Source organism: Phyllobates terribilis, unplaced genomic scaffold, assembly GCF_046119375.1.
Source record: "Phyllobates terribilis strain yellow unplaced genomic scaffold, ASM4611937v1 Scaffold_40__1_contigs__length_11209783, whole genome shotgun sequence".
Taxonomy (NCBI): Eukaryota; Metazoa; Chordata; class Amphibia; order Anura; family Dendrobatidae; genus Phyllobates; species Phyllobates terribilis.
This window is the reverse complement of record NW_027362800.1, coordinates 3,982,252-4,003,842: the sequence shown is the minus strand read 5'-3', so window position 1 is coordinate 4,003,842 and position 21,591 is coordinate 3,982,252. Positions and strand designations below refer to the sequence as shown.

The following is a 21,591-nucleotide window of genomic DNA, read 5'->3' as shown; positions in this document are numbered from 1 at the left end:
CCAAGGATGACGTGGAGAACATCACAGGACTTCACCAGGACACGCTGGAGACTGTGTGGACAAATGTGTCGTCTGACAGGCTGACCAACGGGCACAAGGACTTGTCGTGGATGGCGATTCAGGGCGGACTGCCCGTCCGGTCATTCATGCATGCCCGGAACCTGTGCCAGACCCGGTACTGCCCAAGGTGCCCCTTCGTGGAGGAAACATCTTTGCACACTTTTTGGGACTGCGGATTTGCACAGCGCCTGTTGACTGCCCTTGAGGACGACCTGAGGAACTCTGTCCCCAGGGCGAGCCTATCGCACCATTCTGTGCTTTACGGACTCTTCCCTGGGGTTCATACCGTCGGAGCCATCCAGGAGGCTTGGCGCCTTATGAACTGCTTCAAGGATGCCGTTTGGGTCGCCAGGAACCGGCTCATCTTGAGGAGGGAGAGGATGTCCATCCAGGACTGCCGCAGGCTGATCCACAGCCTGCTCAGAGACTATTCCATCGTGGACGGTCCGGAGGACGAGGATGAGGACTAAACCCCTCCTCCCCCTCTCCCCTTATGTGTCTTGTCTTTTAATAAAGCTTCGGGCCTGTGATTTTCCCCTCCCCATCCCCTTTTTCCCAATCCCCATCCCTTATCACGGTTCGTCGTACTGTATTGATTGACATGCTTTTTCTTTCATATTGAGTGTTTTGTGTAGCATAGGGGTGTGATGTGTCTAGTTAGTGCGTCGTATCCTCATGCTATGTAAATGTGATGTAGAATTCTGTGTGTACTGGGCTGCGGCACTGTACACTGTCTGTTAACTTATTTTTTGTGCTAATAAAAGATATATTCAATCAAAAAAATCTGTTCTTATCAGTTTAATATCTGATACGTCCCCTATCTGGGGACCATATATTAAATGGATTTTTAGAACAGGGAGATGGAAAAAGAGCTTGCTCTGTCCACTCCACGCATTGACCTGGTATTGCAGTATCTCCAGGACCGGTGCACCCCTTCTTTAATGCAGTTTCTAAAATCAGAAAGAATTGAATTCAATGCTTTTTGTTCATTTTGCTTGTTTGTCGGATTTTGGGATGGACTCTTTGGCTTTGCTTTTCTTCTCCTCATTGGATTTTTCATGTTAAAAGTTGCAGAAGCCAGATGACAAGCTCATTTTGGTTCAACTTCAGCAACTGTGCATTGCATTGCCATGTAATGTAATGTAATGCAATGCTATCTATCTAGCTCTCCCTCTATACTTCCTTTTGGATAAACAGACATATTAGGCAAGCATTTTGGAGCTTTCACCTAAATAACTACAGGTGGTGAGATAAGCTGCACAATATAATTGACCTTTCAGTATATTGTTGCACACACACCATCTATTTAGCAAATGCCCTTGTTATCAACAGCAGCCTTTTAAACTCACCTGAGCTAACAGGTATGTGAGCTGGTTACTCTGCTGCGCTTAAAATTTCTTTTTTGGTTTGCTACAATGCCTTTTCTGAAACGTTGTCTCCCTCTGCTGGAACACTGACTTCTTTCATTTAATGCCTGCAGACTATAAAAGAGAAACCAACCCAAAAAGTTTGGTTGATTAGTCTGTGGCATTCTTTTAAACTGTTGCTTATGGCGGTCTCTGTGAGCTTCTCAGTGACATTCAGCCATCCAGGTATGCCGCCTGCAGTAGACGGAATGTGGCAATGGAACGCTGGCTGCGCGTGTCATAATAGGCTCTGAGCCTTTATATACCTGCGCACAGCAGCAGCCACCTTCAGTCTGCTGCTGGACAGCCAGCAGCAGCAGCAGCAGGAGAGGTAATTAATCAGCAACCCTCCTGCTAAGGGTAGACAGCTGCTCGTTCCACCCCCCCCCCCAGCCTTAATTGGTTCTCCTCCCTTCCAACGGTGTTGAGGCGGGTGGGAACAGCCGGGGGTTGAGGGTACTGTGCTAAAAGAGGTGGAGTTATGCAGATCTAAAACGCGTGGATTGCAGCAGCAGCAAGCCGAAAAGTGCAGGCATGTGAGGGATCTAGAGGTTGACAGCATGTCTTCTTAACGGGAGTCCAGGTGGCCATCTCCACAAATGGACTTTTCAGAATCCTTGGGTGGCACCGTAGTCGGAAACCAATTCTGGTTATCGCTTCTCGGCCTTTTGGCTAAGATCAAGTGTAGTATCTGTTCTTATCAGTTTAATATCTGATACGTCCCCTATCTGGGGACCATATATTAAATGGATTTTTAGAACAGGGAGATGGAAAAAGAGCTTGCTCTGTCCACTCCACGCATTGACCTGGTATTGCAGTATCTCCAGGACCGGTGCACCCCTTCTTTAATGCAGTTTCTAAAATCAGAAAGAATTGAATTCAATGCTTTTTGTTCATTTTGCTTGTTTGTCGGATTTTGGGATGGACTCTTTGGCTTTGCTTTTCTTCTCCTCATTGGATTTTTCATGTTAAAAGTTGCAGAAGCCAGATGACAAGCTCATTTTGGTTCAACTTCAGCAACTGTGCATTGCATTGCCATGTAATGTAATGTAATGCAATGCTATCTATCTAGCTCTCCCTCTATACTTCCTTTTGGATAAACAGACATATTAGGCAAGCATTTTGGAGCTTTCACCTAAATAACTACAGGTGGTGAGATAAGCTGCACAATATAATTGACCTTTCAGTATATTGTTGCACACACACCATCTATTTAGCAAATGCCCTTGTTATCAACAGCAGCCTTTTAAACTCACCTGAGCTAACAGGTATGTGAGCTGGTTACTCTGCTGCGCTTAAAATTTCTTTTTTGGTTTGCTACAATGCCTTTTCTGAAACGTTGTCTCCCTCTGCTGGAACACTGACTTCTTTCATTTAATGCCTGCAGACTATAAAAGAGAAACCAACCCAAAAAGTTTGGTTGATTAGTCTGTGGCATTCTTTTAAACTGTTGCTTATGGCGGTCTCTGTGAGCTTCTCAGTGACATTCAGCCATCCAGGTATCCCGCCTGCAGTAGACGGAATGTGGCAATGGAACGCTGGCTGCGCGTGTCATAATAGGCTCTGAGCCTTTATATACCTGCGCACAGCAGCAGCCACCTTCAGTCTGCTGCTGGACAGCCAGCAGCAGCAGGAGAGGTAATTAATCAGCAACCCTCCTGCTAAGGGTAGACAGCTGCTCGTTCCACCCCCCCCCCGCCTTAATTGGTTCTCCTCCCTTCCAACGGTGTTGAGGCGGGTGGGAACAGCCGGGGGTTGAGGGTACTGTGCTAAAAGAGGTGGAGTTATGCAGATCTAAAACGCGTGGATTGCAGCAGCAGCAAGCCGAAAAGTGCAGGCATGTGAGGGATCTAGAGGTTGACAGCATGTCTTCTTAACGGGAGTCCAGGTGGCCATCTCCACAAATGGACTTTTCAGAATCCTTGGGTGGCACCGTAGTCGGAAACCAATTCTGGTTATCGCTTCTCGGCCTTTTGGCTAAGATCAAGTGTAGTATCTGTTCTTATCAGTTTAATATCTGATACGTCCCCTATCTGGGGACCATATATTAAATGGATTTTTAGAACAGGGAGATGGAAAAAGAGCTTGCTCTGTCCACTCCACGCATTGACCTGGTATTGCAGTATCTCCAGGACCGGTGCACCCCTTCTTTAATGCAGTTTCTAAAATCAGAAAGAATTGAATTCAATGCTTTTTGTTCATTTTGCTTGTTTGTCGGATTTTGGGATGGACTCTTTGGCTTTGCTTTTCTTCTCCTCATTGGATTTTTCATGTTAAAAGTTGCAGAAGCCAGATGACAAGCTCATTTTGGTTCAACTTCAGCAACTGTGCATTGCATTGCCATGTAATGTAATGTAATGCAATGCTATCTATCTAGCTCTCCCTCTATACTTCCTTTCGGATAAACAGACATATTAGGCAAGCGTTTTGGAGCTTTCACCTAAATAACTACAGGTGGTGAGATAAGCTGCACAATATAATTGACCTTTCAGTATATTATTGCACACACACCATCTATTTAGCAAATGCCCTTGTTATCAACAGCAGCCTTTTAAACTCACCTGAGCTAACAGGTATGTGAGCTGGTTACTCTGCTGCGCTTAAAATTTCTTTTTTGGTTTGCTACAATGCCTTTTCTGAAACGTTGTCTCCCTCTGCTGGAACACTGACTTCTTTCATTTAATGCCTGCAGACTATAAAAGAGAAACCAACCCAAAAAGTTTGGTTGATTAGTCTGTGGCATTCTTTTAAACTGTTGCTTATGGCGGTCTCTGTGAGCTTCTCAGTGACATTCAGCCATCCAGGTATCCCGCCTGCAGTAGACGGAATGTGGCAATGGAACGCTGGCTGCGCGTGTCATAATAGGCTCTGAGCCTTTATATACCTGCGCACAGCAGCAGCCACCTTCAGTCTGCTGCTGGACAGCCAGCAGCAGCAGCAGCAGGAGAGGTAATTAATCAGCAACCCTCCTGCTAAGGGTAGACAGCTGCTCGTTCCACCCCCCCCCCCCGCCTTAATTGGTTCTCCTCCCTTCCAACGGTGTTGAGGCGGGTGGGAACAGCCGGGGGTTGAGGGTACTGTGCTAAAAGAGGTGGAGTTATGCAGATCTAAAACGCGTGGATTGCAGCAGCAGCAAGCCGAAAAGTGCAGGCATGTGAGGGATCTAGAGGTTGACAGCATGTCTTCTTAACGGGAGTCCAGGTGGCCATCTCCACAAATGGACTTTTCAGAATCCTTGGGTGGCACCGTAGTCGGAAACCAATTCTGGTTATCGCTTCTCGGCCTTTTGGCTAAGATCAAGTGTAGTATCTGTTCTTATCAGTTTAATATCTGATACGTCCCCTATCTGGGGACCATATATTAAATGGATTTTTAGAACAGGGAGATGGAAAAAGAGCTTGCTCTGTGCATTCCACGCATTGACCTGGTATTGCAGTATCTCCAGGACCGGTGCACCCCTTCTTTAATGCAGTTTCTAAAATCAGAAAGAATTGAATTCAATGCTTTTTGTTCATTTTGCTTGTTTGTCGGATTTTGGGATGGACTCTTTGGCTTTGCTTTTCTTCTCCTCATTGGATTTTTCATGTTAAAAGTTGCAGAAGCCAGATGACAAGCTCATTTTGGTTCAACTTCAGCAACTGTGCATTGCATTGCCATGTAATGTAATGTAATGCAATGCTATCTATCTAGCTCTCCCTCTATACTTCCTTTTGGATAAACAGACATATTAGGCAAGCGTTTTGGAGCTTTCACCTAAATAACTACAGGTGGTGAGATAAGCTGCACAATATAATTGACCTTTCAGTATATTGTTGCACACACACCATCTATTTAGCAAATGCCCTTGTTATCAACAGCAGCCTTTTAAACTCACCTGAGCTAACAGGTATGTGAGCTGGTTACTCTGCTGCGCTTAAAATTTCTTTTTTGGTTTGCTACAATGCCTTTTCTGAAACGTTGTCTCCCTCTGCTGGAACACTGACTTCTTTCATTTAATGCCTGCAGACTATAAAAGAGAAACCAACCCAAAAAGTTTGGTTGATTAGTCTGTGGCATTCTTTTAAACTGTTGCTTATGGCGGTCTCTGTGAGCTTCTCAGTGACATTCAGCCATCCAGGTATCCCGCCTGCAGTAGACGGAATGTGGCAATGGAACGCTGGCTGCGCGTGTCATAATAGGCTCTGAGCCTTTATATACCTGCGCACAGCAGCAGCCACCTTCAGTCTGCTGCTGGACAGCCAGCAGCAGCAGCAGCAGGAGAGGTAATTAATCAGCAACCCTCCTGCTAAGGGTAGACAGCTGCTCGTTCCACCCCCCCCCCGCCTTAATTGGTTCTCCTCCCTTCCAACGGTGTTGAGGCGGGTGGGAACAGCCGGGGGTTGAGGGTACTGTGCTAAAAGAGGTGGAGTTATGCAGATCTAAAACGCGTGGATTGCAGCAGCAGCAAGCCGAAAAGTGCAGGCATGTGAGGGATCTAGAGGTTGACAGCATGTCTTCTTAACGGGAGTCCAGGTGGCCATCTCCACAAATGGACTTTTCAGAATCCTTGGGTGGCACCGTAGTCGGAAACCAATTCTGGTTATCGCTTCTCGGCCTTTTGGCTAAGATCAAGTGTAGTATCTGTTCTTTTAAGAACACAAGAGCTACGATCTACACTTGACGAGAGCGATCGAACTCGGAAGGAGAAGAGCTTCGGAGCGCAGCTGACATCGGAGAAGGAAGGCGGATATCGGTGGGAGGAAGAAGCTCTAAAGAATCCAGAAGAAGACGAAGACTCGGAGAAGAATCGGGCTGTCCTGTGGAATCTTTGAGTAAGAAAATCATCGAGACAAAGACCTTTCGGGGAATTTGTCCAGAACACGACGGGAGAAGAATCTGCATAGCTCCACCCATTTCGGGAAGAGCTCCAGATCCAGCTCCAAGAAGTAACTGCAGGAGGAAAGCCATGGCAAGCGCTGCGAGGAAGGCCGAAAAGAAGAGCCTGGAGCAGGGGACAGCCAGGAGGGCCCAGCCAGGAGCCGATTCTGACCCCAAGGACTCTGCCTCCACGACTGGCCAGCAGAAGGGACCCCAGAAGCCCCGCCACGAAGCTCCAGCCCTGGAGCCATGGATGCGGCAGACGGTGGCCCTGAAGCTGAAGGAAGTGGATGGGAGGGTGCCGGACATGTCCTCGGACGTGTTCTGCCAGAAGATGCTGCTGGATCGAGGCTTCTCCAGGTCGGACACCCTCAGCATCCAGACCTTCTTGACGGGGATCTTCTTCGTCACCTTCGCCACTGTGAACACCTGCAGGAGGTTCTGGGAAATGGTAAGCGCAAAAGGATCGGATAATTCTTTCTCTGCCTTTACAGGTAGCTGCCCTATCCAGAGGGACGAAAGGAGGATCACGGTCTCCATGCGCAACCCGCACACCCCAGGCCAAGACATCTGTACCTTCCTGAGACGCTTCTGTTTGGTTGTGAAGGAACCCTCTCACATCCTGAATGGACTCGGCTTCTGGACAGGTAAGTGGTCGGTGACTGTTAGACTTCACAGGGACCTGGCGTACTCAGACGGACTTCGGCACCTGCCCCCGACATTCTCCCTGGGCAACTCCTACGGCCTCATCTATTACCCGGACATGCCGCGGAACTGCAGGAGATGCGGCAAGAACGGCCACGAGATGAAGGACTGCAAGGAGGATGCCTGCAGGATTTGTCGAGTGACGGGACACAGCTCGAAGGACTGCCCGAAGAAGACGTCCTGCAACCTGTGTGGGCTGGCGGCTCATCTGTACAAGGATTGCCCCAAGCGTGAGAGATCCTGGGCATCGGTGGTTGCGACGACCCCAGCTCCGGAGGACAAGGCCCCGACGACCAGGCCTGTGAAGGTCAAGGACGCGACGACCAAGGCCCCAGCGGCCAAGGCCGAGACGACCAAGGCCAAAGCGGTCAAGGAGTCGGTGGCCAAAGTCCCAGCGACGGTCCCAGCAGCTCCGAAGCAGAAGAAAAAGTCAAAGGAGGGTAAGAGTTCTGTCACCCCTCTCTCGATCCCTCCCCCTGCCACCCCCGTCCAATCCCCCCCCACCCCGGCCACCCCTGCTGAGGATTCCACTTCCTCTTCCTCCTTCCCCTACTCCTCAGCAGGTGTCCTTTCCCCTGCCCCGGCAGCCACTCTCCCTCCTCAGACCATGGTAGTGGTGGAATTAACCTTTCCTCCACCTGCCGCTATCTATTCCGAGGAGGATTTTCCCCTTCTTGTCTCCCCAGTTCCAACCCGGGGAAAGAGGAAGGTGGAGGACAGCCCTGCTACTGAATCCTCCAAAAAGAAGATTCTGGATTTCGTAGGCGAAAAGGAGGATACCCTCCCTGAGCCAGAAGAGATGGAGCACATGGTTGAGACCCTGGTGGCCGAGCCAGAAGAGGAGGAACTGGTGGTCGCCGAGATCGAGGCCGCGCTGCTTGACCAGATGGAGGAAGAGGGCCTGCTGGTGATCCCGTCACCAGCAGTCAACACCGACGAGGGACCACCCGACCGGAGTGGTAACTAAGGTGTATTGCCTGCGCTAACTTTTTCTTTTTTCCCTACATGATGGCTAATATTAACTTATTTTCCATTAATGTCAGGAGCATCAAGGACAAGTTCAGACGTCAGACTATTTATGCCTTCCTTACTTCCCAGTTGTGTGATGTTTATATGTTGCAGGAATGTTCCCTTCCCTCCTCTAGGTCCTTCAAACATCTGGCCAGGGAGTGGTCCCACGGTCAATCCTACTGGTCCGGTGGGGGTGACTGCAAGTCTGCAGGGGTCGCAATTCTGATCAGGGGGGGCGCATTCACGCTTGAGTCCGTCCAGGAGCTCATCTGCGGCAGGGCTCTTGTTGTAGATGGCAACTGGGCGGGAGAACCTGTCAGGTTCATCAACGTGTATGCGTCCCCACTGAAGAATGAGCGTTTGGAGCTTTTCCAGACCCTGCGGCTTCAGCTTGCCACCACCAGGACCTTAGTGATGGCCGGGGATTTCAACTGCCCCATCGAGGAGGATGGTCGTAGTTCTGGCACATCTGCCAAGTTGGACATCACGTCCAAGCTGCTCATCGAGATGGTAACCGAGGCCTCTCTTCAGGACGTGGTGGGCTCCATGGGGAGAGGCTCCACGAACTATTCGTGGAGCCGACCGGATGGCTCACTCCGCTCCAGGATTGACTTTGTGTTCACCTCTCGGGCAGTCAGGCAGAGTAGGCACTCGATGGTCCCCTGCTTCTTCTCCGACCACAGAGCCATTCACTTACAAGGTGTCCTCGGCGACGGTTTTCCGTCCGGCCCCGGCTCCTGGAAGCTGAATTGTGCTCTGCTGGCTCAGGATGAAGTCGTGGAGGAGCTGAGAGCAGCCTACGCAATGTGGCAGTCCTACAAGGGTAGCTTCCAAACAGTCTCTGATTGGTGGGAATATGTTAAACTTGAGTTTCGCTGTTTCTTTCAGGCCAAGGGTCGACAACAGGCGTGTGAGAAGAGGAGGGACTTCAGAGGGCTGCAGCGCGAGCTGCGGTCGCTGCAGGACTTTCTTCACTGTGGCTGGGACGTGAGGGAGGAGCTGGAGGAGACCAAGAAGAGCCTGAAAAGGCACTTTGAGGAGGAGTCCAAGCGAATCGTCTTCCGTTCCAAAGTGGAGAATCTGGAGAAGGGTGAGAAATGTAACTCATTCTTTTTCAGGAAACTTCATGCCGGTCACACGCCCCTGAACGAGCTGCGAGACGAGAGCGGAAACATGCGACGTGGGAAGGAGGACGTGATGAGGGTCGTCAGCGACTTCTACAGCGAACTCTACTCCCACAAGACTACCGACCCCGACGCTGCTGATAACTTCCTGTCAGGTATCACTAACCATCTTGATCCTGCAGGCACGGCAGCCTTGGACAAACCTCTGATGGTGGGCGAATTGCTCTCTGCCGCTAAATCCTTTAGGACCGGCAGGACCCCGGGCAGTGATGGTCTTCCAGCGGAGCTCTATGTAGCGCTGGGAGACCTCATCTGTCCGGACCTGTTGGACCTGTACGAGGAGATGGTGGTGGAGGGTAGAATGCCTCCATCTTTGAGGGAAGGAATGGTCACGATCCTGTACAAGCGGAAGGGAGAGAGTTGCGACCTGAGGAATTGGCGTCCCATCACTCTGCTCAATGTGGACTACAAGATCCTGGCCAAGACGATGGCGACACGACTTAAGACGGTCATCGGACGGATCATCCACCCGGACCAGACCTGCGGCATCCCTGGACGTCGCATCGCAGACAGCCTCGCTCTCGTGCGGGACACGGTCGAGTACATCAAGGTCCGCCGCGCACATGCGGCCCTGGTCTCCTTGGATCAGGAGAAGGCCTTCGACCGGGTTTCCCACGAGTTCATGGGCCGAGCTCTGCACCGGTTAGGTTTGGGTAACATGTTTTGTTCGTATGTCCGTTTGATGTATTTTGATATCCACAGCTCGGTGTTGGTGAAAGGCTGGAAGACTGACCCCTTCCCTGTCCTCTCTGGGGTCAGACAAGGCTGCCCTCTATCACCTCTTCTTTTTGTTTGTGTTATAGAACTCTTCGCAGAGGCTATCCGGCAGAATGGAGAGATCAGAGGGATCACCGCACCGGGTCCGGGACGACACGAGGTCAAGTGCTCGCTCTACATGGACGACGTCACCGTCTTCTGCGCTGATCGTGGTTCAGTCGACGCCCTCGTCCAGACGTGTGAGAGGTTCGGCCGGGCTTCAGGGGCCAAAGTCAACTGCAGGAAGTCGGAAGCCATGCTCTTCGGGGATTGGCAGCCGGCCTCCTCCGCCCCCTTCCCCTTCAACATTCAACCGGATTTCCTCAAGGTGCTGGGAGTCTGGTTCGGGAAGGAAGGAGCGGCCCTCAAGTCCTGGCAAGAACGCTTGGCCAAGGTGAAGCAACGAATCGGACTCTGGAGCCTCAGACACCTCACTTGTGAGGGTAAGGCACTCGTCCTGCGTAATGAGGTCCTGCCCGTCTTGCAGTACACGGCGCAGGCCTGGCCCCCACACGTCACTGTGTGCAGGGCCATTACCAGGACAGTGTTTCACTTTGTCTGGGGATCCAAGATGGACAGAGTCAGGCGGGCCGTCATGTACAAGGAGCCTCGCAAGGGTGGGAAGGGCGTTCCAGATATCCCCACCCTCCTGCGATCCTCTTTTGTGTGTGATTGTGTCCGCCGGACTTTGCAAGTCAAGAATGGCTCCGCGGGCAGGTCCATGTCTCGCTTCTTCCTGCTTCCTCTTTGGAGGCGACTCGGCTGGGACAAGTGGGACAGCTCCTTCCCCTACAACTGGACGACGCCATGGTTCTATGGAGACGTCGTTCGATTTGTGGGGGAACATCAACTGGAGGGACTCAAGCCCGACTTGTGGAAGCCCAAAACTATCCACAAGCTCATCAGAGCCAAGGATGACGTGGAGAACATCACAGGACTTCACCAGGACACGCTGGAGACTGTGTGGACAAATGTGTCGTCTGACAGGCTGACCAACGGGCACAAGGACTTGTCGTGGATGGCGATTCAGGGCGGACTGCCCGTCCGGTCATTCATGCATGCCCGGAACCTGTGCCAGACCCGGTACTGCCCAAGGTGCCCCTTCGTGGAGGAAACATCTTTGCACACTTTTTGGGACTGCGGATTTGCACAGCGCCTGTTGACTGCCCTTGAGGACGACCTGAGGAACTCTGTCCCCAGGGCGAGCCTATCGCACCATTCTGTGCTTTACGGACTCTTCCCTGGGGTTCATACCGTCGGAGCCATCCAGGAGGCTTGGCGCCTTATGAACTGCTTCAAGGATGCCGTTTGGGTCGCCAGGAACCGGCTCATCTTGAGGAGGGAGAGGATGTCCATCCAGGACTGCCGCAGGCTGATCCACAGCCTGCTCAGAGACTATTCCATCGTGGACGGTCCGGAGGACGAGGATGAGGACTAAACCCCTCCTCCCCCTCTCCCCTTATGTGTCTTGTCTTTTAATAAAGCTTCGGGCCTGTGATTTTCCCCTCCCCATCCCCTTTTTCCCAATCCCCATCCCTTATCACGGTTCGTCGTACTGTATTGATTGACATGCTTTTTCTTTCATATTGAGTGTTTTGTGTAGCATAGGGGTGTGATGTGTCTAGTTAGTGCATCGTATCCTCATGCTATGTAAATGTGATGTAGAATTCTGTGTGTACTGGGCTGCGGCACTGTACACTGTCTGTTAACTTATTTTTTGTGCTAATAAAAGATATATTCAATCAAAAAAATCTGTTCTTATCAGTTTAATATCTGATACGTCCCCTATCTGGGGACCATATATTAAATGGATTTTTAGAACAGGGAGATGGAAAAAGAGCTTGCTCTGTCCACTCCACGCATTGACCTGGTATTGCAGTATCTCCAGGACCGGTGCACCCCTTCTTTAATGCAGTTTCTAAAATCAGAAAGAATTGAATTCAATGCTTTTTGTTCATTTTGCTTGTTTGTCGGATTTTGGGATGGACTCTTTGGCTTTGCTTTTCTTCTCCTCATTGGATTTTTCATGTTAAAAGTTGCAGAAGCCAGATGACAAGCTCATTTTGGTTCAACTTCAGCAACTGTGCATTGCATTGCCATGTAATGTAATGTAATGCAATGCTATCTATCTAGCTCTCCCTCTATACTTCCTTTTGGATAAACAGACATATTAGGCAAGCATTTTGGAGCTTTCACCTAAATAACTACAGGTGGTGAGATAAGCTGCACAATATAATTGACCTTTCAGTATATTGTTGCACACACACCATCTATTTAGCAAATGCCCTTGTTATCAACAGCAGCCTTTTAAACTCACCTGAGCTAACAGGTATGTGAGCTGGTTACTCTGCTGCGCTTAAAATTTCTTTTTTGGTTTGCTACAATGCCTTTTCTGAAACGTTGTCTCCCTCTGCTGGAACACTGACTTCTTTCATTTAATGCCTGCAGACTATAAAAGAGAAACCAACCCAAAAAGTTTGGTTGATTAGTCTGTGGCATTCTTTTAAACTGTTGCTTATGGCGGTCTCTGTGAGCTTCTCAGTGACATTCAGCCATCCAGGTATGCCGCCTGCAGTAGACGGAATGTGGCAATGGAACGCTGGCTGCGCGTGTCATAATAGGCTCTGAGCCTTTATATACCTGCGCACAGCAGCAGCCACCTTCAGTCTGCTGCTGGACAGCCAGCAGCAGCAGCAGCAGGAGAGGTAATTAATCAGCAACCCTCCTGCTAAGGGTAGACAGCTGCTCGTTCCACCCCCCCCCCCAGCCTTAATTGGTTCTCCTCCCTTCCAACGGTGTTGAGGCGGGTGGGAACAGCCGGGGGTTGAGGGTACTGTGCTAAAAGAGGTGGAGTTATGCAGATCTAAAACGCGTGGATTGCAGCAGCAGCAAGCCGAAAAGTGCAGGCATGTGAGGGATCTAGAGGTTGACAGCATGTCTTCTTAACGGGAGTCCAGGTGGCCATCTCCACAAATGGACTTTTCAGAATCCTTGGGTGGCACCGTAGTCGGAAACCAATTCTGGTTATCGCTTCTCGGCCTTTTGGCTAAGATCAAGTGTAGTATCTGTTCTTATCAGTTTAATATCTGATACGTCCCCTATCTGGGGACCATATATTAAATGGATTTTTAGAACAGGGAGATGGAAAAAGAGCTTGCTCTGTCCACTCCACGCATTGACCTGGTATTGCAGTATCTCCAGGACCGGTGCACCCCTTCTTTAATGCAGTTTCTAAAATCAGAAAGAATTGAATTCAATGCTTTTTGTTCATTTTGCTTGTTTGTCGGATTTTGGGATGGACTCTTTGGCTTTGCTTTTCTTCTCCTCATTGGATTTTTCATGTTAAAAGTTGCAGAAGCCAGATGACAAGCTCATTTTGGTTCAACTTCAGCAACTGTGCATTGCATTGCCATGTAATGTAATGTAATGCAATGCTATCTATCTAGCTCTCCCTCTATACTTCCTTTTGGATAAACAGACATATTAGGCAAGCATTTTGGAGCTTTCACCTAAATAACTACAGGTGGTGAGATAAGCTGCACAATATAATTGACCTTTCAGTATATTGTTGCACACACACCATCTATTTAGCAAATGCCCTTGTTATCAACAGCAGCCTTTTAAACTCACCTGAGCTAACAGGTATGTGAGCTGGTTACTCTGCTGCGCTTAAAATTTCTTTTTTGGTTTGCTACAATGCCTTTTCTGAAACGTTGTCTCCCTCTGCTGGAACACTGACTTCTTTCATTTAATGCCTGCAGACTATAAAAGAGAAACCAACCCAAAAAGTTTGGTTGATTAGTCTGTGGCATTCTTTTAAACTGTTGCTTATGGCGGTCTCTGTGAGCTTCTCAGTGACATTCAGCCATCCAGGTATCCCGCCTGCAGTAGACGGAATGTGGCAATGGAACGCTGGCTGCGCGTGTCATAATAGGCTCTGAGCCTTTATATACCTGCGCACAGCAGCAGCCACCTTCAGTCTGCTGCTGGACAGCCAGCAGCAGCAGCAGCAGGAGAGGTAATTAATCAGCAACCCTCCTGCTAAGGGTAGACAGCTGCTCGTTCCACCCCCCCCCCCCGCCTTAATTGGTTCTCCTCCCTTCCAACGGTGTTGAGGCGGGTGGGAACAGCCGGGGGTTGAGGGTACTGTGCTAAAAGAGGTGGAGTTATGCAGATCTAAAACGCGTGGATTGCAGCAGCAGCAAGCCGAAAAGTGCAGGCATGTGAGGGATCTAGAGGTTGACAGCATGTCTTCTTAACGGGAGTCCAGGTGGCCATCTCCACAAATGGACTTTTCAGAATCCTTGGGTGGCACCGTAGTCGGAAACCAATTCTGGTTATCGCTTCTCGGCCTTTTGGCTAAGATCAAGTGTAGTATCTGTTCTTATCAGTTTAATATCTGATACGTCCCCTATCTGGGGACCATATATTAAATGGATTTTTAGAACAGGGAGATGGAAAAAGAGCTTGCTCTGTGCATTCCACGCATTGACCTGGTATTGCAGTATCTCCAGGACCGGTGCACCCCTTCTTTAATGCAGTTTCTAAAATCAGAAAGAATTGAATTCAATGCTTTTTGTTCATTTTGCTTGTTTGTCGGATTTTGGGATGGACTCTTTGGCTTTGCTTTTCTTCTCCTCATTGGATTTTTCATGTTAAAAGTTGCAGAAGCCAGATGACAAGCTCATTTTGGTTCAACTTCAGCAACTGTGCATTGCATTGCCATGTAATGTAATGTAATGCAATGCTATCTATCTAGCTCTCCCTCTATACTTCCTTTTGGATAAACAGACATATTAGGCAAGCGTTTTGGAGCTTTCACCTAAATAACTACAGGTGGTGAGATAAGCTGCACAATATAATTGACCTTTCAGTATATTGTTGCACACACACCATCTATTTAGCAAATGCCCTTGTTATCAACAGCAGCCTTTTAAACTCACCTGAGCTAACAGGTATGTGAGCTGGTTACTCTGCTGCGCTTAAAATTTCTTTTTTGGTTTGCTACAATGCCTTTTCTGAAACGTTGTCTCCCTCTGCTGGAACACTGACTTCTTTCATTTAATGCCTGCAGACTATAAAAGAGAAACCAACCCAAAAAGTTTGGTTGATTAGTCTGTGGCATTCTTTTAAACTGTTGCTTATGGCGGTCTCTGTGAGCTTCTCAGTGACATTCAGCCATCCAGGTATCCCGCCTGCAGTAGACGGAATGTGGCAATGGAACGCTGGCTGCGCGTGTCATAATAGGCTCTGAGCCTTTATATACCTGCGCACAGCAGCAGCCACCTTCAGTCTGCTGCTGGACAGCCAGCAGCAGCAGCAGCAGGAGAGGTAATTAATCAGCAACCCTCCTGCTAAGGGTAGACAGCTGCTCGTTCCACCCCCCCCCCCGCCTTAATTGGTTCTCCTCCCTTCCAACGGTGTTGAGGCGGGTGGGAACAGCCGGGGGTTGAGGGTACTGTGCTAAAAGAGGTGGAGTTATGCAGATCTAAAACGCGTGGATTGCAGCAGCAGCAAGCCGAAAAGTGCAGGCATGTGAGGGATCTAGAGGTTGACAGCATGTCTTCTTAACGGGAGTCCAGGTGGCCATCTCCACAAATGGACTTTTCAGAATCCTTGGGTGGCACCGTAGTCGGAAACCAATTCTGGTTATCGCTTCTCGGCCTTTTGGCTAAGATCAAGTGTAGTATCTGTTCTTTTAAGAACACAAGAGCTACGATCTACACTTGACGAGAGCGATCGAACTCGGAAGGAGAAGAGCTTCGGAGCGCAGCTGACATCGGAGAAGGAAGGCGGATATCGGTGGGAGGAAGAAGCTCTAAAGAATCCAGAAGAAGACGAAGACTCGGAGAAGAATCGGGCTGTCCTGTGGAATCTTTGAGTAAGAAAATCATCGAGACAAAGACCTTTCGGGGAATTTGTCCAGAACACGACGGGAGAAGAATCTGCATAGCTCCACCCATTTCGGGAAGAGCTCCAGATCCAGCTCCAAGAAGTAACTGCAGGAGGAAAGCCATGGCAAGCGCTGCGAGGAAGGCCGAAAAGAAGAGCCTGGAGCAGGGGACAGCCAGGAGGGCCCAGCCAGGAGCCGATTCTGACCCCAAGGACTCTGCCTCCACGACTGGCCAGCAGAAGGGACCCCAGAAGCCCCGCCACGAAGCTCCAGCCCTGGAGCCATGGATGCGGCAGACGGTGGCCCTGAAGCTGAAGGAAGTGGATGGGAGGGTGCCGGACATGTCCTCGGACGTGTTCTGCCAGAAGATGCTGCTGGATCGAGGCTTCTCCAGGTCGGACACCCTCAGCATCCAGACCTTCTTGACGGGGATCTTCTTCGTCACCTTCGCCACTGTGAACACCTGCAGGAGGTTCTGGGAAATGGTAAGCGCAAAAGGATCGGATAATTCTTTCTCTGCCTTTACAGGTAGCTGCCCTATCCAGAGGGACGAAAGGAGGATCACGGTCTCCATGCGCAACCCGCACACCCCAGGCCAAGACATCTGTACCTTCCTGAGACGCTTCTGTTTGGTTGTGAAGGAACCCTCTCACATCCTGAATGGACTCGGCTTCTGGACAGGTAAGTGGTCGGTGACTGTTAGACTTCACAGGGACCTGGCGTACTCAGACGGACTTCGGCACCTGCCCCCGACATTCTCCCTGGGCAACTCCTACGGCCTCATCTATTACCCGGACATGCCGCGGAACTGCAGGAGATGCGGCAAGAACGGCCACGAGATGAAGGACTGCAAGGAGGATGCCTGCAGGATTTGTCGAGTGACGGGACACAGCTCGAAGGACTGCCCGAAGAAGACGTCCTGCAACCTGTGTGGGCTGGCGGCTCATCTGTACAAGGATTGCCCCAAGCGTGAGAGATCCTGGGCATCGGTGGTTGCGACGACCCCAGCTCCGGAGGACAAGGCCCCGACGACCAGGCCTGTGAAGGTCAAGGACGCGACGACCAAGGCCCCAGCGGCCAAGGCCGAGACGACCAAGGCCAAAGCGGTCAAGGAGTCGGTGGCCAAAGCCCCAGCGACGGTCCCAGCAGCTCCGAAGCAGAAGAAAAAGTCAAAGGAGGGTAAGAGTTCTGTCACCCCTCTCTCGATCCCTCCCCCTGCCACCCCCGTCCAATCCCCCCCCACCCCGGCCACCCCTGCTGAGGATTCCACTTCCTCTTCCTCCTTCCCCTACTCCTCAGCAGGTGTCCTTTCCCCTGCCCCGGCAGCCACTCTCCCTCCTCAGACCATGGTAGTGGTGGAATTAACCTTTCCTCCACCTGCCGCTATCTATTCCGAGGAGGATTTTCCCCTTCTTGTCTCCCCAGTTCCAACCCGGGGAAAGAGGAAGGTGGAGGACAGCCCTGCTACTGAATCCTCCAAAAAGAAGATTCTGGATTTCGTAGGCGAAAAGGAGGATACCCTCCCTGAGCCAGAAGAGATGGAGCACATGGTTGAGACCCTGGTGGCCGAGCCAGAAGAGGAGGAACTGGTGGTCGCCGAGATCGAGGCCGCGCTGCTTGACCAGATGGAGGAAGAGGGCCTGCTGGTGATCCCGTCACCAGCAGTCAACACCGACGAGGGACCACCCGACCGGAGTGGTAACTAAGGTGTATTGCCTGCGCTAACTTTTTCTTTTTTCCCTACATGATGGCTAATATTAACTTATTTTCCATTAATGTCAGGAGCATCAAGGACAAGTTCAGACGTCAGACTATTTATGCCTTCCTTACTTCCCAGTTGTGTGATGTTTATATGTTGCAGGAATGTTCCCTTCCCTCCTCTAGGTCCTTCAAACATCTGGCCAGGGAGTGGTCCCACGGTCCATCCTACTGGTCCGGTGGGGGTGACTGCAAGTCTGCAGGGGTCGCAATTCTGATCAGGGGGGGCGCATTCACGCTTGAGTCCGTCCAGGAGCTCATCTGCGGCAGGGCTCTTGTTGTAGATGGCAACTGGGCGGGAGAACCTGTCAGGTTCATCAACGTGTATGCGTCCCCACTGAAGAATGAGCGTTTGGAGCTTTTCCAGACCCTGCGGCTTCAGCTTGCCACCACCAGGACCTTAGTGATGGCCGGGGATTTCAACTGCCCCATCGAGGAGGATGGTCGTAGTTCTGGCACATCTGCCAAGTTGGACATCACGTCCAAGCTGCTCATCGAGATGGTAACCGAGGCCTCTCTTCAGGACGTGGTGGGCTCCATGGGGAGAGGCTCCACGAACTATTCGTGGAGCCGACCGGATGGCTCACTCCGCTCCAGGATTGACTTTGTGTTCACCTCTCGGGCAGTCAGGCAGAGTAGGCACTCGATGGTCCCCTGCTTCTTCTCCGACCACAGAGCCATTCACTTACAAGGTGTCCTCGGCGACGGTTTTCCGTCCGGCCCCGGCTCCTGGAAGCTGAATTGTGCTCTGCTGGCTCAGGATGAAGTCGTGGAGGAGCTGAGAGCAGCCTACGCAATGTGGCAGTCCTACAAGGGTAGCTTCCAAACAGTCTCTGATTGGTGGGAATATGTTAAACTTGAGTTTCGCTGTTTCTTTCAGGCCAAGGGTCGACAACAGGCGTGTGAGAAGAGGAGGGACTTCAGAGGGCTGCAGCGCGAGCTGCGGTCGCTGCAGGACCTTCTTCACTGTGGCTGGGACGTGAGGGAGGAGCTGGAGGAGACCAAGAAGAGCCTGAAAAGGCACTTTGAGGAGGAGTCCAAGCGAATCGTCTTCCGTTCCAAAGTGGAGAATCTGGAGAAGGGTGAGAAATGTAACTCATTCTTTTTCAGGAAACTTCATGCCGGTCACACGCCCCTGAACGAGCTGCGAGACGAGAGCGGAAACATGCGACGTGGGAAGGAGGACGTGATGAGGGTCGTCAGCGACTTCTACAGCGAACTCTACTCCCACAAGACTACCGACCCCGACGCTGCTGATAACTTCCTGTCAGGTATCACTAACCATCTTGATCCTGCAGGCACGGCAGCCTTGGACAAACCTCTGATGGTGGGCGAATTGCTCTCTGCCGCTAAATCCTTTAGGACCGGCAGGACCCCGGGCAGTGATGGTCTTCCAGCGGAGCTCTATGTAGCGCTGGGAGACCTCATCTGTCCGGACCTGTTGGACCTGTACGAGGAGATGGTGGTGGAGGGTAGAATGCCTCCATCTTTGAGGGAAGGAATGGTCACGATCCTGTACAAGCGGAAGGGAGAGAGTTGCGACCTGAGGAATTGGCGTCCCATCACTCTGCTCAACGTGGACTACAAGATCCTGGCCAAGACGATGGCGACACGACTTAAGACGGTCATCGGACGGATCATCCACCCGGACCAGACCTGCGGCATCCCTGGACGTCGCATCGCAGACAGCCTCGCTCTCGTGCGGGACACGGTCGAGTACATCAAGGTCCGCCGCGCACACGCGGCCCTGGTCTCCTTGGATCAGGAGAAGGCCTTCGACCGGGTTTCCCACGAGTTCATGGGCCGAGCTCTGCACCGGTTAGGTTTGGGTAACATGTTTTGTTCGTATGTCCGTTTGATGTATTTTGATATCCACAGCTCGGTGTTGGTGAAAGGCTGGAAGACTGACCCCTTCCCTGTCCTCTCTGGGGTCAGACAAGGCTGCCCTCTATCACCTCTTCTTTTTGTTTGTGTTATAGAACTCTTCGCAGAGGCTATCCGGCAGAATGGAGAGATCAGAGGGATCACCGCACCGGGTCCGGGACGACACGAGGTCAAGTGCTCGCTCTACATGGACGACGTCACCGTCTTCTGCGCTGATCGTGGTTCAGTCGACGCCCTCGTCCAGATGTGTGAGAGGTTCGGCCGGGCTTCAGGGGCCAAAGTCAACTGCAGGAAGTCGGAAGCCATGCTCTTCGGGGATTGGCAGCCGGCCTCCTCCGCCCCCTTCCCCTTCAACATTCAACCGGATTTCCTCAAGGTGCTGGGAGTCTGGTTCGGGAAGGAAGGAGCGGCCCTCAAGTCCTGGCAAGAACGCTTGGCCAAGGTGAAGCAACGGATCGGACTCTGGAGCCTCAGACACCTCACTTGTGAGGGTAAGGCACTCGTCCTGCGTAATGAGGTCCTGCCCGTCTTGCAGTACACGGCGCAGGCCTGGCCCCCACACGTCACTGTGTGCAGGGCCATTACCAGGACAGTGTTTCACTTTGTCTGGGGATCCAAGATGGACAGAGTCAGGCGGGCCGTCATGTACAAGGAGCCTCGCAAGGGTGGGAAGGGCGTTCCAGATATCCCCACCCTCCTGCGATCCTCTTTTGTGTGTGATTGTGTCCGCCGGACTTTGCAAGTCAAGAATGGCTCCGCGGGCAGGTCCATGTCTCGCTTCTTCCTGCTTCCTCTTTGGAGGCGACTCGGCTGGGACAAGTGGGACAGCTCCTTCCCCTACAACTGGACGACGCCATGGTTCTACGGAGACGTCGTTCGATTTGTGGGGGAACATCAACTGGAGGGACTCAAGCCCGACTTGTGGAAGCCCAAAACTATCCACAAGCTCATCAGAGCCAAGGATGACGTGGAGAACATCACAGGACTTCACCAGGACACGCTGGAGACTGTGTGGACAAATGTGTCGTCTGACAGGCTGACCAACGGGCACAAGGACTTGTCGTGGATGGCGATTCAGGGCGGACTGCCCGTCCGGTCATTCATGCATGCCCGGAACCTGTGCAAGACCCGGTACTGCCCAAGGTGCCCCTTCGTGGAGGAAACATCTTTGCACACTTTTTGGGACTGCGGATTTGCACAGCGCCTGTTGACTGCCCTTGAGGACGACCTGAGGAACTCTGTCCCCAGGGCGAGCCTATCGCACCATTCTGTGCTTTACGGACTCTTCCCTGGGGTTCATACCGTCGGAGCCATCCAGGAGGCTTGGCGCCTTATGAACTGCTTCAAGGATGCCGTTTGGGTCGCCAGGAACCGGCTCATCTTGAGGAGGGAGAGGATGTCCATCCAGGACTGCCGCAGGCTGATCCACAGCCTGCTCAGAGACTATTCCATCGTGGACGGTCCGGAGGACGAGGATGAGGACTAAACCCCTCCTCCCCCTCTCCCCTTATGTGTCTTGTCTTTTAATAAAGCTTCGGGCCTGTGATTTTCCCCTCCCCATCCCCTTTTTCCCAATCCCCATCCCTTATCACGGTTCGTCGTACTGTATTGATTGACATGCTTTTTCTTTCATATTGAGTGTTTTGTGTAGCATAGGGGTGTGATGTGTCTAGTTAGTGCGTCGTATCCTCATGCTATGTAAATGTGATGTAGAATTCTGTGTGTACTGGGCTGCGGCACTGTACACTGTCTGTTAACTTATTTTTTGTGCTAATAAAAGATATATTCAATCAAAAAAATCTGTTCTTATCAGTTTAATATCTGATACGTCCCCTTTCTGGGGACCATATATTAAATGGATTTTTAGAACAGGGAGATGGAAAAAGAGCTTGCTCTGTCCACTCCACGCATTGACCTGGTATTGCAGTATCTCCAGGACCGGTGCACCCCTTCTTTAATGCAGTTTCTAAAATCAGAAAGAATTGAATTCAATGCTTTTTGTTCATTTTGCTTGTTTGTCGGATTTTGGGATGGACTCTTTGGCTTTGCTTTTCTTCTCCTCATTGGATTTTTCATG

General features: G+C 51.1%; 8 non-coding genes and 2 pseudogenes across 8 annotated transcripts; all 10 read left to right on the top strand.

Annotated features, from left to right (window-relative positions):
- The first annotated feature begins 802 nt into the window (after positions 1–802).
- Positions 803–996, top strand: LOC141185695 (U2 spliceosomal RNA). The gene has a single exon (XR_012260330.1). It is a non-coding gene; the product is annotated as a U2 spliceosomal RNA (small nuclear RNA).
- A 1,122-nt stretch (positions 997–2,118) lies between these two features.
- On the top strand, positions 2,119–2,309 carry LOC141187144 (U2 spliceosomal RNA). The gene has a single exon (XR_012261357.1). It is a non-coding gene; the product is annotated as a U2 spliceosomal RNA (small nuclear RNA).
- A 1,114-nt stretch (positions 2,310–3,423) lies between these two features.
- LOC141187141 (U2 spliceosomal RNA) lies at positions 3,424–3,614 on the top strand. The gene has a single exon (XR_012261355.1). It is a non-coding gene; the product is annotated as a U2 spliceosomal RNA (small nuclear RNA).
- A 1,122-nt stretch (positions 3,615–4,736) lies between these two features.
- On the top strand, positions 4,737–4,927 carry LOC141185237 (U2 spliceosomal RNA). Its single transcript, XR_012259918.1, has one exon. It is a non-coding gene; the product is annotated as a U2 spliceosomal RNA (small nuclear RNA).
- A 1,120-nt stretch (positions 4,928–6,047) lies between these two features.
- LOC141186048 (U2 spliceosomal RNA) lies at positions 6,048–6,125 on the top strand (annotated as a pseudogene).
- A 5,564-nt stretch (positions 6,126–11,689) lies between these two features.
- Positions 11,690–11,883, top strand: LOC141185694 (U2 spliceosomal RNA). The gene has a single exon (XR_012260329.1). It is a non-coding gene; the product is annotated as a U2 spliceosomal RNA (small nuclear RNA).
- A 1,122-nt stretch (positions 11,884–13,005) lies between these two features.
- On the top strand, positions 13,006–13,196 carry LOC141187140 (U2 spliceosomal RNA). Its single transcript, XR_012261354.1, has one exon. It is a non-coding gene; the product is annotated as a U2 spliceosomal RNA (small nuclear RNA).
- A 1,122-nt stretch (positions 13,197–14,318) lies between these two features.
- On the top strand, positions 14,319–14,509 carry LOC141185236 (U2 spliceosomal RNA). The gene has a single exon (XR_012259917.1). It is a non-coding gene; the product is annotated as a U2 spliceosomal RNA (small nuclear RNA).
- A 1,121-nt stretch (positions 14,510–15,630) lies between these two features.
- On the top strand, positions 15,631–15,708 carry LOC141186047 (U2 spliceosomal RNA; annotated as a pseudogene).
- Positions 15,709–21,272: 5,564 nt separating this feature from the next.
- LOC141185738 (U2 spliceosomal RNA) lies at positions 21,273–21,466 on the top strand. The gene has a single exon (XR_012260369.1). It is a non-coding gene; the product is annotated as a U2 spliceosomal RNA (small nuclear RNA).
- Positions 21,467–21,591: the final 125 nt, after the last annotated feature.